This window comes from Podarcis filfolensis (assembly GCF_964270895.1).
Source record: "Podarcis filfolensis genome assembly, chromosome: 5".
NCBI classification, from domain to species: domain Eukaryota; kingdom Metazoa; phylum Chordata; class Lepidosauria; order Squamata; family Lacertidae; genus Podarcis; species Podarcis filfolensis.
The window spans coordinates 59,207,562-59,226,751 of NC_139608.1; the positions used below are offsets into that span (position 1 = coordinate 59,207,562).

Below are 19,190 nucleotides of genomic sequence, written 5' to 3' on the forward strand. Positions count from 1 at the left end.
ACAAAATGAAGAAAGTAATTTGGACCTATGTAGTGTCCTCCACATACCCACACACTTTTCTGTTCACATCTTGGTCTTTCCCAACTTGTTCTTGGTGAATTAGGATGAGATCATTGCAAGGCTCTCAAGTTTTAATGTTTTTTGGCATTTTGATTCTTTATTAAAGCCAAGCAGAATTGTTGACTGTACTCAAAGTAATATTTTTTTTACAAGCAAAAAAGAAAGAAAGAAAAAGAACTACAACAAAAGAACTGTAGCTGTCTTTGAACATATTTCCCCCACCTCTTTTATACCCAAGGAAGATGTTTTTACTTCAGAGAATTACTGTTTTCCCACCCACCCCACTCTATTTGTGAAGGATGCTCTACGACTGATAAATTGTGCGTGTTTGGGGTTTGTTTTTGTTTATCTCATAGATCCCTGTTCTTCTTTAGAAAATTAACATGGCTTGATGGCAGGAGGGGGAAAGAGGCAGAAGGAAGGGGGGGGGGAGAAGCTGATTTCTTCAACCTAATGATAATCATTACCACAAAATAAAACCTGTTGTTCAAACAACCAGAGGATGCCTATCCCCCCCCCCAAAAAAAGAGATCATATTTATGAGGTTGCTTCCTCAACATGGGGCTCAACTTGATCCTGCTTGACACATATGGTTATGAGTTTGAGCAGCTCAGTTTGAATGATGCCCTGAGTTTCTTAGAATTCTTGGGATCTGTTTAGGGAGAATGTATAAGAGCAAGCTTGTCAAACTAGTTCTTTTATTAAGATAATGACTTATGGAAGCATAAAGGGAAGAAGGTGACACAGAGACATGCTGGCTCTGTGCTGGGCTCTAGGTCTCCCCTGGAAACATAATGGGAAGCAAAATCAAGGCTCTGAGCCCCTCCATCCTACGCTCAGGTTGTATACATGTGCAAATAAAGCCTTATACCCTAAAGAGCTCACAATCTTCCCTGGCCTTCATTCCAAAGAAATAGAGCCCCGAGAAAGCACTTCAAACCCCTCGAGTCTCTCACTGCTTGAAGATTGGGGTGGTGTGTAACAATATGAAAGGTGTTGGTAAACATGCCTTAAACCTTGTGTTGTACTCTCTCAATACTGGAGCTATCCTGGGACTATTTTGCAGTGTATCCCAGGTGGTTCAGGGGTGTTTGTGAGTGTCATTTCTTCCCTTTTACAGATCATCTCACTAGTGTTCTTCACTCTGCCGCCTTCCCAGGTGCTTACTTTTCAATTAAAATCCAGGAAAAGGCATCTTGCGGCAACTGTTCCCAGGGGACATTTTCAGATCAGGATTCCTGTTCAGCCAAGGAAACTGCAGCAGTGCCAGATTTAGGGTGGTGCGGAAAGTTCCCCCACACAGGGCATCTAGCCAAGGGAGTGCAAAATAACAACAACCACCCCTATGTTTATATGGGTGCTTAACTGAGAAGCTCCACTAAAAAAGCAACTGTACACAAAAAAAAGGTATTGTGAAAATAAAAGAAAATATGGGGGGGGGGGTTGTCCTTGCCCATGGTTGCAGAGTGCTAGGGATATGTTTGCTTGAAAGAAAAACACAAACACAACCTTCAGCCACCTTACAACGATAAGGTAACTTCAATACCCTACAGTGACTGACATTCTAAAGAAATTCTGAAGTGCCCTGAGAATGAGTCAGAAAAATAGATGACTCTTTTACAGGAATCAAAACTTTGCAGAAATTGGAGGACAGATTTTGGCACAGCACTAGTTTTAGCTCGTGTGAGGTAGCACATTTATGTGTGAAATGATCTTTACCCTTGTGATTGGTTTTTGCATTAAATTGAATCAAATTTCCAGAGCACCTACTGCCGACAGTGCTCTAGAGGCAGCACAATGCTTTAAGGGTTGGGATCTGTGTTATGCACATGATATAATGACAGGAGAAAGGGGGGTGGCTAAAAGGAGTCATCTGAAAGCCCATAAATGAGCAAAAACATCCATACTAATGCATCATTAAAATTAATTCTAATACCAACTCATTTCAGAGCATAATATGGCAATCTAAATAAGCAATTCACTTTGGTAATATTAACATCATAACATTTTTAATTCATTAATTAGTAAAACATAAATGCACTTACATTGTGATGAGCTTGTGGGTACCAGACTCTCCTGCGTTGTGAATTTCTGGGTGCCAGACACTTAACCCTTCGATTCAGCAGATGTTAAAATATAAGCCAGGCAAGTTTCCTGATGAGGTAATCACCTGGAGTGATGAGCCACCAGGAGAACAAAATAAAGGTGATGAACCATTAGGAAAGCTAAGAAGAGGGCTCTATGCCACAGGTAAAATGGGAGGGACCCCTCCTCCAGCTCTTAATTAGAAAGATGAAAGGCCAGTGTTTTTAGAGTTCACTGTGATGTAAGCTAGAAGCTAGAAAAAAAGCAGCAAGCAGAGGGTCAGAGAGCCATGACTGATTTCTCTTTGAATCCAAGGCTGTGACTATGGGAGAAGCAATAACCTCATGGGGTGTCAATGTTGTGAACCCCTCCATTGTAGACTCAGGTTGTATATACGTATAAATAAACCAAATAACCTAAAGACACTACAGTCTCTGCTGTGCCTCATTTCCAAAAGGAAACACAAACCCTGGGTGAGTGCCTGGAACCCCCTGGAAGCGTGCACCACTCAGAGATTGCGGTAGCGTGCAGCAATATTATTTGTGTTAAAGTGTTAAACCAGCTTCAGGTCTGAGTGCAGCCAGGTATTAAGGGACAAGAAACAGAACCACCACAGTAGGTCAAAGAGGTGGGTTTTTGAAAAAAAGAAAGAAACTTGAAGAGAGAGAGATTGCTTGGGGAAGCTATTCCAGGCTCATGAAACAGAACTGGGAAGAAGCACCCTTCCAGAGGTTGGAATGAAGGCACAGAGAAACAGTATCTCTTAATTACTTTTTAGAAATGTAAAGCTGCCAAATTGAACAGAGAATTAGCTTTCCTAACTGATTTGTACAGCTATTAAGTGAGATATAAAATTTCTGGCTTAGTGTCAGAAGTTACAATGGATGGGGTGGGTAGGACACAATCTACATGTCTCTTTTTCCAAAATGAATATATACTTTCCTAGCATATAGCTTCCTAACATTCCTTGTACATTATAATCTAATGGAACACTACTGCCACCCGTGAACACAATATGTTTCTTTGTGTTATTAAAGTCTATAATCTGAAGCAGTCTGTGAGCCATTGATGGACCAATAATAGTGGCCGGGTCCTTGTAGGTCCAAAGTTTTCACTATCAAGGGAAAATAGGGCTTCCAATTAGGTGTTTGTCATATGCCAGCTGCTGTCATATAACTGGGCTATAGTGTTAGCTTGTTCTTTAAACAGCTGGGAAGACATAATTAGGGATTCCCTGGTGCCACTGTGTGTGCTTTTCTTTGTTTTCTAATACAGGCTAAACTCATAATGGAGAAGCTTTTTATAGCCATTTATAACCTAGATTGCACACTAGAAAGCCTTATGTTGTGATTAGAATTTATTCACTTTGTTGTTACATTGTTATCCGCTTCCTAGATATTGGTTCAACTTGTAAATAAAAAATAAATATATTGTTAGCATTACCAATAAGGTATTTACAGTTTGCAATATTACAGCACCATGGACAATTCCAAAGTCTACATCATGGATGGAGAACTCGAGGCTCCCCAGATGCTGTTGGACTCCAGTTGCCATTAGTCCCAGACACCACGGTTGGTGGTCTGGAATGATGGGAGTTGTAGTCCAACAACACCAGGAGGGCCTCAGCAATAGAATTTCTAAAGATTGCCCTTTCCCGTTACTAACTACATTATCTTAAATGATGAAATTTCTCTAATGTGTTTATTGTTGTTGATTTTTATCTCTAACATTGTATTGTATTTATGGTGCTTTGTTTTCTGTTTTGTAATATTTGTGAGCCTCTACTTTTTTTTTTTTACAATGTGAATCTGTATATAAATTATCAGGGAAGGGTGGAACTAAATAAACCTCAGGCATGTACAAAATATATGGGGGAACCCACTGAACAGTGACAGAGTAGTTTCTGGCACATATATTTGCAAGAAACTCATTCATCCTTTTCATTTTTAACTCACGTGCTGCCTTTCTATATTACTGTACTCAAGATGGCTTACTACCCACAGAAATGTTCAAATATTCAACAGTTGTCATCCTGCAACAGTTCAAAAGTATCTAAAAATAAACAATTAACAAAACTGAAGAACTCATTTCACAACTAATATTACAAAACAATATCAATGAAATATCACCAAATGTCTATAAAAACCATCTCCATCAGTCACACTAAATCATTAAATGATAAACAATATAAATATCTGCAAAAATACAATACCTAAAATAGTACAGACTAATGGCGTGACTAACTCTTGATTCAGCAGTCAGTCTATCCTGCCCACAAGCATTTTTTTCTGAGCCCCCGAGGGCCCATCAAATTTAGAGACAGTAACAAAAACAGAAGCAAAGTAGACACAGTTGAAACCTGTCTGCCCAGCCAAGCACCCTGATTGTCAGGAATGTGGCCCCCCAGAGCGCAGGGGAAGAGTTAGACTCAGAAACCTAACTAAGTGAATGAGGGACTGACTCTGCAGATGAGAGCTGGCTGTAAGAGTCGAGAAAGGGCAGTTCAATCCTGCTTCCCAGGGAAGACACTGTTAGCTCTCATGAAGAGGAAGAGGGAAGGCAGACAGAGTGTTGCTAGGCAATCAGCAGATAAGCCAAGGTCTGAGTCTGTGTTGAGTGGGAGTGGGGAGGGGGCAGGCCAGCCTCTCAGTCCCTGATCTAGGCATCTGGATAAGATCAGACGGCAACAAAAGGACAAGAGGGGAAAGGCGAGAGTTTGGCGTCCTTCCTGTGTGGGTGGGGTGAAAATTCAGACTGACCAACTACAGTGGTACCTCGGGTTACATACACTTCAGGTTACATACTCCGCTAACCCAGAAATAGTACCTCAGGTTAAGAACTTCGCTTCAGGATGAGAACAGAAATCATGCAGCGGCAGCGGGAGGCCCCATTAGCTAAAGTGGTGCTTCAGGTTAAGAACAGTTTCAGGTTAAGAACGGACCTCCGGAATGAATTAAGTACAATGATGTACCACTGTATCTTAAATGCGAGCCGGTGAGAAGCCGTGTTCTGGGTGTGTATTTTTGTAAATAAACGTACATAAAACTGCCGGAGAGTCATTACTTCTTATTGGGGCTTGATTGCCTGCCAGAGAACATTACACTGATGGGGATATAAATCAGCTCCCACCTGTTCAATGGATTCATCATTTGGTGAGCAGGGAACACATGATGATACCCACTTCTTCATCCAATCTTCATGGATCAGCTGATGTTGGAAGGTTCTGTGTGTGTGTGTGTGTTCTTTATACTGCAGTGGTTCCCAATTAACTAAGTACTGAGGACCCCCTGTTTCCCAAAAGCCAAGCTATTTGACCCAAACTTTTGAAAATTTTAGATAGCTCTATGGTAGTTTTTGTTATGTGAATGGTGCCACAGACCACCTGGGGTTCATGGACTACCAAATGGGAACCACTAGTATAGTATGCATGTGTGTTCATGTAACAGTCTGTGTGAAAGAACGTGAGGTGGCCACCCCACTTTTGGCCACACGTGTAGCTGGCATAATAATAATAATAATAATAATAATAATAATAATAATAATAATTCATTATTTATACCCCGCCCTTCTAGCTGGGTTTCCCCAGCCACTCTGGGCAGCTTCCAACAAAAGAGTAAAAATACAGTAAAACATTAGTCCTTAAAAACTTCCCTAAACAGGGCTGCCTTCAGATGTCTTCTAAACGTCAGATAGTTGTTAATTCCTTTGACATCTGATGGGAGAGTGTTCTACAGGGTGGACACCACTACCGAGAAGGCCCTCTGCCTGGTTCCCTGTATCTTCACTTCTTGCAGTGAAGGAACCACCAGAAGGACCTCGGCGCTGGACCTCAGTGTCCAGGTTGAATGATGGGGGTGGAGATGCTCCTTCAGGTATACTGGAGCATGTGAGCCCCAGAGGGTTGACCAAGGGAGAATGTGGCTCACAGTCCCAAAGAGGTTAGCCATCCCTGCTACAAGAAATGAACATAAGGAATCACAGCTGCACATGCTCCAATTGTATAATTAATTTTAGCCATTTTCCTTCTAGGTAAAGTAGAATTCAAGAACAGTATGACACAGAAAGACCTACAAAATAATGAAGGGATAGAATGGGGCTTGTCTTTCTACTATCATGTTGTGTAGCCTTCCTTCTTCCAGGGCATTTAAGAGCTAAAAGTTATCACCTGCTTTTCTTCCTCGCTATTTAGCAAAAAGAGAAATCATTGGGGGCCTTTAACCAGAAGAAGGTGAGAAGCTGTAGATATCCTACAATTTTATGCGATGAAATGGAACTACGTTTTCCCAAAGCAGTAGGGAGTCCTATGGCTGAATGGGATCAACTTGAGTACCTTATCAACATACTGAACTCAACCCGAGACTTACAGAGAAATACTGGATTTTCCCAATAAACATGCCCTAAGTGTGCAGGGTGGATGTAGCTGTGCCAGAGGGCAATCTGTACTCCTGTCATTCAGTGTCAAATCATAGGAAATGATTTTTAAGGGTTGAAGTTCAGTGCATCTCATTTGCATGCAAAATGTCCCTGGTTCAAACCTTGGCATCTTTCTGTAGGACTGGAAGAGACCCTTATCTGGAACCCTGGAATCCAGCCACCGTAGACAGTTCTAAGCAGCAGGGACCAATGGTTTGACTATTAGCATGGCCTGAAAAGACAGATTTTAAAATACCAGTCTCTTCCACCATCACCAACCATCTGTACTGTGAGCATATCCCAGTATACCAGCTTAGCTTCCCCCCTCCCTTTTAAAATGTGGCAGGAGCATTCAGCAAGCTCAGCAAGCAGCTATTGTTCAAATGTTTTGTCACTTTTCTAGTAAGAGTTTGGGAATCACCACAAGGAAAGAGACAATTAGTCTAGTCTGCTGTATCACAGTAATTTGTTTCCAACAATGGCCGACACAAGCTGCTCCATAAATGAGGAGAAAAGAAAACAGCAACATCCTAATTGTGTAGAGCTACAGCACTGGGGGCAGGGGGACCCAAAAGTGTTCTGATACTAGCTGATAGTTAAATGTTTCCACTCCTGTTAGATTATGAGATCTAATCATCCCACTCCTTGTTTTAGAAATTAGTGTGCACCAACAAGAATGAAATTTGGGATAGACCAGTCTATTCCTAGTCTATAACAGTCCTGCATTCATTCATTCGTAAGTCAATTTTCTTCATTTTCTGCATAAATCCGTGTATAATAATTTTAAAATATGCACAACATATTTCAAGATGCATTTGTTCACAGAGTATGCGAGCATTCTAAAATGCATGTTATCCCAAAATATGCATTTCAAAAATTTATTTTTTAAAAAATAATTTTTCTTAGAGATTTTCTTGTGTTACAAACTAGTAAACAGGGGGGAAAGTACATACAGCATCTCCACTCTTGATTTATAGAGTCTTTTTCACAGTTCGTTTATGTTTTGTATGTGATACTATCAATCTAGATATGTGGTTGGGAGGAAAGGGGGGGGAGAAAGAGAGGGAGGAACAGAGAGGATGAGAGTTGGGAAAAATGCATTCTGAAACACAGGTTGGTATGGTGTTTTGAACCAGGCACTGCACCACAAAATGTGGAAAAGTATGAAATCTGAAGAATAACATTATTCCAATGTACACATTAGTACAGGAGCTTTGGATCAGGCCAGCTTGTATCAGATTTGCTAAGAAAAAATTCCTGAAGACAAATTATTACCTTTTAACTTCCATTTTCAGAAGAGATATTCCTCTTAAGTGACTCTTATAATAATGCTCAGCATTCCTACAACATGCTTCGATGGTTTTTCACACACTTGGGTGTTCAACATTCCAAGTACTCTCAACTGTGGTGTTCTCTATTGAGACCTGAACTGCCAGGATTAGCTTAAATGGAAGATGTGCCTGCTAAACTATATGGACCCACTAGCAGAGTAGCTTCGGAAGTGCAATATTGCCAGGTGAAGGGGGATCTGTAAGACCTGCTGATGGGGGTAGAACTCCCAGAGGACGCCTTGCAACTTCAGTGTCTCTTAAAAACAGGGCTCGGTTCAGTACATATTTTTGTACAAGATTTGTATCATAGCTCTGAATGAGCCCAGGGGAAGTGGGGGAAAGCGAAACAATGCCTTCCTTGTGCCGGTTCTTATTGGCAATTTCCAAAGATTTTTAGGAATAGTTAGCATGTCTGCCAGCTATTTTGCCAAGTGATTTATAGAATAACAAGACCTTCAAAATGTGCCAGCCACTGTGCGCCATTATGAGAACAAATGTACAATGTATGCAAGATCACACCGATAATTTAAGCATGGGAAAGAAAATCTGGCTATTACTACATTTCAATTTCTTTGTAATCCTAATGAGAGGAGATAGAGGAGGGAAGCAAACAGCCATTAACTCTCCCTGTTAGACCGACTACCAAGTCTGTTTATTAAAATCCATAGTTCAGGCTAATCATATTGAATTGAGGAGTCAAGTGCGCTTGTTCTGTTTCAAGGAGGCTCCCCCCCCCCGCCTCCCCTCAATTACATATGCAGTCTAGAACAGAGCACCACACTGTTTTGCATGTAAGAAGTCCTGTTAGATTGAGTTATTCAAATTAAGGTAGTTAAAGAAAGAAATGGCAAGGGGCATAGAAACAAGAGGGGAAAACTCCTAAATTATTAAAATGGAAAACATACATATGTATTAACAGAATGTTTTACAGATGCATTTACAGAACAGCAGAGCTCCAGTATTAACTGGGTGGGAGGCCCTAATAGGACTCAGAGGTAAAAGAACTCAAATATTTATTATTCATTGGAAAAACAGAGGGGTGGGGGAATCAGCTAGGCATAAACATTGCTGCTGCAATGGGGCGGGCAGGAGTAGGAAAAATATTGTTTAAAAATGAAATATCCAGCTAAATACCTCTTGAGCTTTACAGTCCTATGTGTCCTGGGAAGGCAGAGGTGAAGGGAACTCCACTCTGAGAGAAAATTCTGATATTGGATGCTTCCTTCTCGGTGCCATGTAAAGTTCTGCGGTTCTTGCCCTACCAGCCTTGGGAGCTCTGATGTTAGTAGAACAGAAAAAGATGAACATAAGAAAAGCCTGGTGCATCAGGTCATTGGCCCATGTAGTCCTGCAACCTGTTCTCACAGTGGCCAAGTGGGAAACCTGCAAGCTGGGCAGGAGAACAACATCACTCTGCCCACCTGCGGTTCCCAGAAACGGGTATTCAGAGGCACAGTATCTCTGACAGTGGAGGTAAAACAGGGGTAAAGCCTGGAGGCACAATGGATTGGACAAGGGAAAGACTTAAATCCCAAGTATCCAGTGCCTTTGTACTTCCCTGACATATCTCCCAAGCAAGAAGAAAACAACACCATCCCAGGAGCTGGTATAGATTTTCTTCCCTTTATCAAGATCAGTTTTCAAAAATCCATAAACGGATGGAGGAGCGCAGTAGAGTTCCTCTGCCTTGAATTCTGCTCTGATGGAACCAGCCTAGCAGGGTGCTGCTAGCCTTCCATTATTCCTTTCCCCCTCCCTTCCTTAGGATTGCAGCCTTTAGTATTTGTTTAGGATGGTGCCTGCACAGTTTGCAGTGCCCTGCATAGAATAGAGTAGAGTAATTTTCATCCGTGGTGCTTTCACATACAGTAATTGGTTCCGTTTCTGCATTACTCTGTAATTTTTTAAAGGATCTTTCCAAAGTGCATCTTTAACCATACATCCTGATACATATTTAAACATATATTTCCTCTCAAAATGTTTTTGAAATGTGATCCTTTCCCACAAAATAAATACTTCAGGTGCATGGAAACTAGTGAGAATTTCCACCTTCAGAAAAGCATAAAATTCAGTGGCTAGCTAAGTTCAGATGCACACATTAGTCCCAAGGATACAGATCAAGTCGATTTGTATGGGCGTTCACAAGGATTATGAATTTCTCAAGGATCCCTAGGCTTTTGTGTGTGCACATTAATATTTACTGTTGCCACCAGTTTTTTGCCTAAAGCAAGTGTTTGAGGTGAATGTTAAGTTCCCTTCTTTCAGGGCATTTTGGGTGTGTGTGTGTGGAAAGGGAGAGGTAATCAAAAAGTCAAATGGCACAGGGGCAGGATTGAGAAATCCACACTGATATGTGCACATCACTGCTCTTGTTTGAAAAAGCGTCAAGAAAGAGTCTCCTTTTCCTCACTACTAATGACAGAAAAGTCTAAAAAAACATATATCTGCATCCCCCATCCCTCCATAGGGCTGACTGGACCTGGGGGGGAGGATGATTCAGATTTGGTATGAGGGAAAGAATTAAGACTCTTGAAAACAACTAGCATTAATGCTGCAATTCAGTGTCCCCCCTGACTGATAAAAGAAGGAGAAACAGTAAGGTGTTTTTGTTTGTAGATTAAACCTCTCTTTTTAATTTATTCCACTGATATCCATTGACAAATGACTGCACCATTTTTAACTTAAATATTAAGTGTGGGTGTTTCCACATAATATTTTAGAATGATGAATAAATAATGGGGTTGGATTTTTACACGGGTGTAAAACAGATTTGTATATATTTTAAAAATAGTTCCCTGAGGTAGGCCCTGTAAGGCCTTAAAAACATTGAATGTTTAAAGATATTTTGAAGCACTTTTGGGAAGTTTTCCTCTATGGGGATGTGGTGGGGGGGGGGAGGCTGTATTTCTCAGAAAAAATAAAATTAAAAAAGCCCCATGTTACATTTTGGGGTTAAAATGCATCTCTCCTAGGCCTGAAAAGTTTTTTTTGAGGGGAAAGTATTACCTTATTTTTATTGCACTACATTGTAGTGGGGGTTTTTTGTTGTCGAAAACAAACAGGATTGTAAATGCATGGTAAATGGGAGCACTGTCTCTTGGTTCTATGTTAATAGAGCTCTCTTCTCTGAAGTAATTAACATAAAGTGCTCTATCCTAATCACATATGCAGATTAAAATTAGTGTTCTCCCCTTTCCTCACTTGAACTATGCTGGTTGTACGAATAGAAAGGGTCGGTAATCCAAGTTAATGAACGTCTCTGGAGTCTTCTTCAGGCATTCTACTTGCTCTAGTATCACACACAATGCAGATCCCTGGATAATGTACATCGTGTGGAGAGTCACCATGATTACAGGCAGGGCTGGCCCAGCCATGAGGCAAAGTGAAGAAACTGCCTCAGGCAACAGGCATCCAAAGTGATTAAGGTTATGGGAACAAAAGCCTAGTGAAGAATAGTTGAGGGAGCTGGGTATGTTTAGCCTGGAAAAGAGGAGACTGAGAGGAGATATGATAGCCATCTTCAAATAACTCAAAGGCTGTCAGATGGAAGTAGAAGCAAGCTTGTTTTCTCCTGCTCTAGAGGATAGGGCCTGAACCAATGGCTTCAAGTTGCAAGAAAGGAGATTTCAACTAAACATCAGGAAGAACTTTCTGACGGTAAGAGCTGTTCAACAGTGGAACAAACTCCCTTGGGAGGTTGTGGAAGTTTTAAACCAGAGGTTGGATGGCCACCTGTCCTGGAAGTTTTACTTGAGATTCCTGCATTGCAGGGTGTTGGACTAAATGATCCTCAGGGTCCTTTCCAACTCTAAAATTCTATGATTCTATGATCCACAGGGGCAGCAGATCCCAATGGAGATCTTCATTCCCTGCTGGTTCCGGATGCAGCTCTTCAGTCGTCCCTTCTCTGACATGGAGGGGGTAGCCATTTTGTGGTTCGCCTGAGGTGCCAAAATGTCTTGGGCCAGCCACATTTATAGGAAACTCCCCACTGCTGCTGCCTTCCCACTGTGGAGTGTGCCTAGGAGTGTGATGTGACTAGGAACGGGGGCGGGGGATTAGATTCAGTTTGCATTTAAATGCAAACTTTCCCAATTTGACCTTTCCAAAACAAGATACAAAGTGATACACAATTGTAGTTCTCTAAAGTTTGCAAGGCAGCTCCCCAGCCATGCCATACACACAGAGATGCATATTCTAGGGCAAAATATGCCTAGAAATGCATACCAAAATGCATTTTTTTTAAGGAGACATTGCTTTTAATAAAAGAAAGAGAATATTAAAGCAGTACTAGGTGTGCTTAGCATTGCATTATGAGACTTAGCTGAAGGTCAGTTCTACTGTATGGAACATGGGATGCATTTTTTTTACAGAATAGATGGAAATTTCCTGTTAAAACAATATTTTTTATATAAAAGATATACTTCTCTGAAATAACAACAAAGAGGAATCCACATAGATCTCACAAAGAAGCTTGCTGATTAATACGGGTGCCACCAAGTGGCATATAATTTTGTAAAAAAATCAATTCAAGATAAGCCAAACAAAACAAAAAAATCTTGAGTCTTTCACCATTTCCTCCCTCCCCACTGACAGTTTTCTAATACAATTGCTTTTCTCATTAATTGATGGAGAACATTTGTTTGCAGGGCAACTTTTCGGCATAGGGCTAGTCTCTGTAGCATTCTGGATCAGATATTCTCCCCAGCCTTATGGAGCCCTGGTTAGGAGAAGCAATATTCTGGACAGCAAACATTCATGCTGGAACATGAATATTTCAATCAGGTCTCGCATTTGAGCCATTAGTGCAGTGGGTGAGGCATCAGGAATAAATACATATAAATAAATCAGGGGCTGGTAACCATTTGCAGTCTCAGGCATCAGCAGGGTTGTAGGCAAAAGTGGGCAGAGCGAGGGATGTAAATGTTACTTTTGTACAGTAGGTTCATTTCTATACATGCTCACAACCTTCCCTCTAGCCTCCATACAGACAAACAAGAGTCATTACCAGAGTTCAAAGGCATGTTCCAGCCAGGCTAAAACACCTGAGGAGGATGTGGAGCAAGACCTGCAATGTCACCTGGGAAGAGAGGGTGTGGCCTGTGGAGAGAGTTTCAATGACCTTGAGCTTGTTTGGAGGTTCTAGCAGAGGAGCACAGCTATTGTATACCCTTGACCGAAGAACGGTACACTCCTTCTATCTAGGATGGTTGTCCTCTTCCACCAAGGAATGTAACATTAGTAAGGGAACCAGGAAAGGATGCCCCTTATCCCCCCTTATTTTCATTATGGTAATGAAGGTAATGAACAATCAAATTCAGGAAGACCAATCAGTCAAAGGCATCACCCTGGGCAACAAAACATACAAGTTCAAAGCCTTTGCCAACGACCTGATTATTATGAGTGAAAACCCTAAAGAAAGCTTGGCAAGAGTGCTAGAGATAATTAAAAGCTTTGGAGAGGTGGCAGGTTTCAAGTTGAATACTACCAAAACAAAATTATTAGTTAAAAACTTACCAAAACAATAAAAAAAATGAATTAGAAGAAACATCAGGATTGTGGCTCTGCCAGAAAGTGAAATATTTGGGTATTTAGGGATCACCCCTAAAATAAAATGTGTAACATTCAGAAATATTTCATTGGGCCCAGGAGTCAGGGAAGGCTGCTCAGCTCACATTTTACCCATCTCTACTGTATGTTTAGGAACAAATATATATATATAATTTATAGATGAAGCTGCATTCTTACTGAGCAAAACACATAAAAGGTCTCCTGCTTTAAAAAACAAAACAAAACCAGCCGGTTTGAATGCAGGCAATTACAAATTAAGATGACAGCTACTGCTTCACAAGTATCATGAAACAAAGATGCAAAAGTGTTTTATGGACACAGAAAAAGAAGCTCTGGTGCTAATTCTAGAGAAGGCAAATACACACTGTGACCCACCAAGCCAAACACAGCCCATCAGACGTAAACTGAGTTAGGTGCTTGACAACCTCCATGTGCAGTCTTCAGCAGGCAGAAAAACAGGAAGCTTATTAAGCCACTGATGGACAGCTAGTTGGGCCAAAGTTGTACTGGCAATGGAGGCACCAGGGGAGGGGGAAATGGGATGTGGGTGTGGTGCTGGGACACACAGAAAGCTCACAATGTTTTCCCCACTTTTCTACTGGATTGGTAAAAGAGAAAAGTGAGATATTTCACATTATCACATCCATCCTCAACCTATTTTCTCCTAAGTTCATCTGATTGATTTCAAGGAAGTGCACCAAGGATTGCATCCTTATTGCAGTTTCCAATTTATGATTCAGAGCTTTGGGCATTCACCATCACCCTAACATTGCTTCTGTCCCACTTTGCATGGGTCAGCATAGAAGATCAGATGCAGAATCAGAGAATTCCTGGTTTGTGTGTCTTGCCGGTTTCTGGTTACGGGGAAACCCACAGAGGAGCCCATGCATGACTGTTCCCCAGATACTGGAGCCAACTTAGAGGTTTAGACTGGTGGCTATTTTAAAAAAGAAATAAATAGTAGATGAAATATTTCTCCCCTAGCTTCCTTTAATGATAGGAATGTAACTGACTGCTCATACTCCTAGCTGCCAATTTACAGAGGGAATAGTGGTGGCAACTTTCAAATTGCAGTTCAGTGTCAGTGCCAAAGGTGAGTATCTAACTTCCTCTTTTGGACCTTTTTGGACCATGACATTGCCCAACTTTGCTGAGAACCTCAGCAACTAACAATAGAATCTGTGACTAAAGAATGGAAGAACATTGGGATTAGGGTGCATGTTAGGGCGCAGATAGTGTGCATGTCACAGGGTACAGGGGAGGGCAAATGTGTAATATTGGGGTGCAGAGTATAGTTACCAGATTTTTTCCAGTGAATCCGGGGACACTTTTTTTTTTAATTTCATGCTTTATTATCCATAATTACATGGTTTTCATGGGGACCCAGGCTGCACACTCCTGTGCTCCTGGCAAAAAATCAAAGCCAGTGTGGTGTAGTGGTTAAGAGCGGTAGTCTCGTAATCTGGGGAACCGGGTTCGCGTCTCCGCTCCTCCACATGCAGCTGCTGGGTGACCTTGGGTCAGTCACACTTCTTTGAAGTCTCTCAGCCCCACTCACCTCACAGAGTGTTTGTTGTGGGGGAGGAAGGGAAAGGAGAATGTTAGCCGCTTTGAGACTCCTTAAAGGGAGTGAAAGGGGGGATATCAAATCCAAACTCTTCTTCTTCTTCTTCTAAACAGGATCCAGTAAAAAGCTGTAATTTTATTCTCTGGAGGAAAATAAATACCTGTACAAATAAATCAATTCTCTAATCATTATAATTCCTCAGGTTTCAGGGCTGAACCCTATCTCAAATAGCTAGAAATATTTTTCGAAGGGAGAATAAATCCCCTCAGCCTTGATGATACAGTGGGTTCATGCTAGTTTTTAAAAGGAGAAATGAAAGAGCCGGAAAGCCTGGCTGTTGTGTCAGGTAACACAGGGAGAAAAGAGAAGCGCTTTGCTCATACTCAGAGGCACTCTTTCCCCCTCAGCCGTGAGTGAGCCTGGTGCATGGAGCTTCACGAGGTATCCTGGAGATCAGCAGGCTGAGAAAGGAAAGCCTTGCTCTGCAGCCTCAGACGCAGCAGCTGCCGCCGCCGCCGCTAGTGTCCTGCAAGCCTGAGCTCCTCCTTCTCCTTCTCCAGCTGAGCCCCCTTCCGAAGCCGGCTTGCCTTCCTTCCTTGCCGCCAGCTCTGCATTGCCTGCGTGTTTCACAAACTGGAAGGTGGGGGGGGGGGAGGCGGGGAACGAAAAGCTCCTTGCCTGCTCGCCCGCTAGTTCAAACGCAAAGAAAGAAATAAGAAAGGAGCCCTCCACAAACAGCGAGGAAGGCAAAGAACAAAACACAAGAGGAAAAGCCCCTTAGCGCTCCATGAATTTGAGCAAGGGAAAGGCTTAAAACAGTAGGGGAAAGAGAGGTGGAGTAAGGGCTTGGGGATGCTGACACAAAGTCAGCTGCGTTTAAAGCAACAGACGCGGGTGGCGCTGTGGGTTAAACCACAGAGCCTAGGACTTGCCTATCAGAAGGTTGGTGGTTCGAATCCCTCCCGTTGCTCGGTCCCTGCTCCTGCCCACCTAGCAGTTCGAAAGCACGTCAAAGTGCAAGTAGATAAATAGGTACCACTCCAGCCGGAAAGCGAGATGAGAGTGCAACCCCAGAGTCGGTCACGACTGGGGTCCCTTTAACTTTACCTAGGGAATGTAAGAGAATGGGCTGCTTGGGGGTGGGGAGGGGGGGAGAGAGAAGCCCTGCGGTGCCAATCTGGCTGCTGACTGCGGGCCCAGAGAGCGCAGCAGCAGTGCCCAGGTCCTGGGATCAGAGCCACCGGAGCTGGGAGCGATCCAGGGGACATTTAATGAAACCCAGGGTCATTCTGGGGAGGCAATTTGTCTGGGGACAGATCTGCAAATCCGGGGACTGTCCCCGGGAAATGGGGACGTCTGGTAACCCTAGTGCAGAGGAATCATGGGATGAGCAGGGATGAAGTAACGGAGGTATGGAATGGCAGAGAGAGATGTGGGATAAGGATATAGAAATGGGAAGGCAGAAGAAGTAGCAAAGGTGGTGAATGAATTTGTCAGTTTTCACTTTAAGAAGTTGGGACAGATACATGCACATGAATCTTTCTTTTTACAGGAAGGACATCTGGAAAGCTAAATCAAATTGAGGTGACAGGAGAGATGAAGTTCTAGGGTTAATTGACAAATTAAAAATGAACAGGCCACCGCACCTGAGTGACACACACCTGAGAACTCTCAAAGAAGTCAGATGTGACACTGTTGATCTTCTAACAAAATATATGCAACTTGTCACTGAACTTGGCCTCCCTATTAGAGGACTCACCAGAGGCAGCCAATATAACATGAGTTCTTTAAAAAAGATGATCCAAGAGTGAACCAGGAGATTACAGTCCTGTCGTTCTTCACACAAGCGTGATTAATTTTTTCAAAAAACTGCCACAAGATTAGTTATTTATTTAGTCATACAGTGCTTTCTATGCACACAGAGAAGTTTATAGAAACGAGCTGGCAGATTCACTGCCCTGAAGAACTTACAATCTAAAATTTGACCCAGGAAAAACAACAGACGAAGGGGAGAGAAACAGGGGCAAGGGTAGATGGAGGAAGCTTGTTTCACTTAAGTGTACTTAGTCGTAGTTATGGCATGACATGGAATGGATAATGACCACCTAATACGGCTTCAAAATCAGATAGTTGCTTATATGGCTTCAGCATTATACATACATTGAATTAATTGTATTTTGTCCTCATATTGAAGGAGGGGTGCATTTGCCATACTCTCCTGCTCTGCAAGATGATGAGAGACGGACTCACCCACAGGGGTGATGTGGGCAATCACATAAGGTGATCTGACCTATAGGAGAGAAGTGGAGATCAGGCTGTTTAAGCCCACTGCATATTGCACTCTCCCCTCTTCTCATTGAGACACCCACCCTTCCCACCAGTTTTTCAGTGTGGGTTCTGAGTAGGAATTCACCCATGTCGTGTTTTTTTTTCACCTACTTAACACTGTTGGGTATTGTCTGCGTGACTGGAGTGGTGCTTTGTTTGAATTTGGCTAATTGGCATTTGGTCCAGGTAGGTGAGTGGATTTTGGAAAATATGCGACTCATATCAGAGCCAGAGTGGTGTTTGGGCCTGTCAAGGAACACACAGTAAGGGAGGAAGAGTTTCAGGAGATAGGATAGTTGAAATCCTCTCATCAACAGGCCATAGAGGCTAGTGGTGCGGGGCGCCAGGGTGCCAGGTTCTGGAGGGTGCCAGGCAAGAGTCCAGGGAACACTGAACGAGCATGCTGAGTGAGGAAGGGTGCGTGCAGTGCTCCTGCCAAGTGTTGGCTCGTTTTTTTCCCTTTCAGCCTGCAGGCGCTGAATTCTGCGGGACACCAGAAAGCTAAAAGGGAAAAAACCGAGCCGATGCTCAGCAGGAGTGGTGCATGTGCCCTCGCTCGCTCAGCACAGGCCCACTCGCTTGGTGTGCTGCCTGCCATGGCCACTGTGGCATGAAGCAGCCAGCTGAGCCGGGAGGCGCCACGTCCAGCCTCCACCTCTTCCCTGCCAGAGGAGCACCCTCCAGCCGCTGCTTGCCTCCTCCAGCCCTAAAAAAAGGTCGACAACTCTGGGAAAAGGGGTGTGTGTGTGCCAGAGGGATCTTTGCACCATGCTGCTGGATATGCTTAAGATGGCCCTGCTCATCAATCCACCTGGGCCTGATTGGTTTAGGTTAATCTGACTGCAGATTCTGCAAATTCTGACACCCATGGGGCGTGTTGTCAAATGGCACTTATTTCTGAGTAGACACGCATAGGATTGCAGTGCTAGACTAACAGCCATGATGACTAAAATGGAGGCAATATGCCTCCCAATTCTTTTTGCTTGGGACAAACAGTGGGGGAAAGTTATTTCCTTGATGTCCTCCTTACATACTCATAATATTGCTGTAATGCAGAAACCCAGGCTGCATCTGTTGACATGCAGACAGCAATATTTCATGTTAATGACAGACGTTTCCTAAGGCATTTTATCTACCCTCGGCTCACATGACTTTGTTTTTGTTTATTTAACAAATTGCTTAGAAGCTCTGGTTTCAAAAACCGACAGTGTTATCGGAGACAAGCTGGCATGCCAAACTCTGGAATACATTAGGGGGAGATGGATGTAAGGAGGCTGCCTTGTCCTCTTTTCTTGTACCACTATGTTTGTTAAACACTGAAGTGAGTTAAGCATTGCTACTTTGCAAAAGGGAAAAAAATGTGTGTGTGTGTGAGTGCTAGTATGGTTAAACTTTAAGCTGACTTTAAAGAACATTTCCCAGTTCTTGTGGCAAAGCGACAGTGGTGCAAGTGTTCTCGGGGACCCACCCACCCACTGTGCCTCAGTCTGAGTAAGGACCCCTTCCCACAAAGGGAAGGGAATGGAAGAGCATACAGTGGGGTGGCTAGCAACAGCCTCAGCATCAATAATGGCCACTCGGTTAGTGGGGAATTGAGGCATCACTAGAGGAAGTGGTCAGGTGACAATGCAGCCAGCAGGGATTCTAGCAGGCAGGCCTTCAGGTGGTAGATAAGGGATGCATGATCTGCTGCTCTTTCAATCTGCCACCTGAACCACTTGCCTCAGTGCTGCTCATGTTGGGGCCAGCTCTGGTCTGCATTCAGAAGAATGTAAGATAAGAAGAGCAAATTCCCCCAAAATTCCCCAAAAGCATAGATGCCTTTGGCACTACTC

The 19,190-nt window shown here is 42.9% G+C and overlaps 1 long non-coding RNA gene across 1 annotated transcript in view; it reads left to right on the top strand.

Moving 5' to 3' along the window:
* Positions 1 to 4,914: 4,914 nt before the first annotated feature.
* The window catches only part of LOC310763989, a 412,791-nt gene continuing 398,515 nt past the window's right edge, over positions 4,915 to 19,190 (top strand). The window contains exon 1 of the long non-coding RNA XR_014548941.1: positions 4,915 to 5,066. This is a non-coding gene — a long non-coding RNA (uncharacterized lncRNA). The remainder of the gene's footprint in view (positions 5,067 to 19,190) is intronic.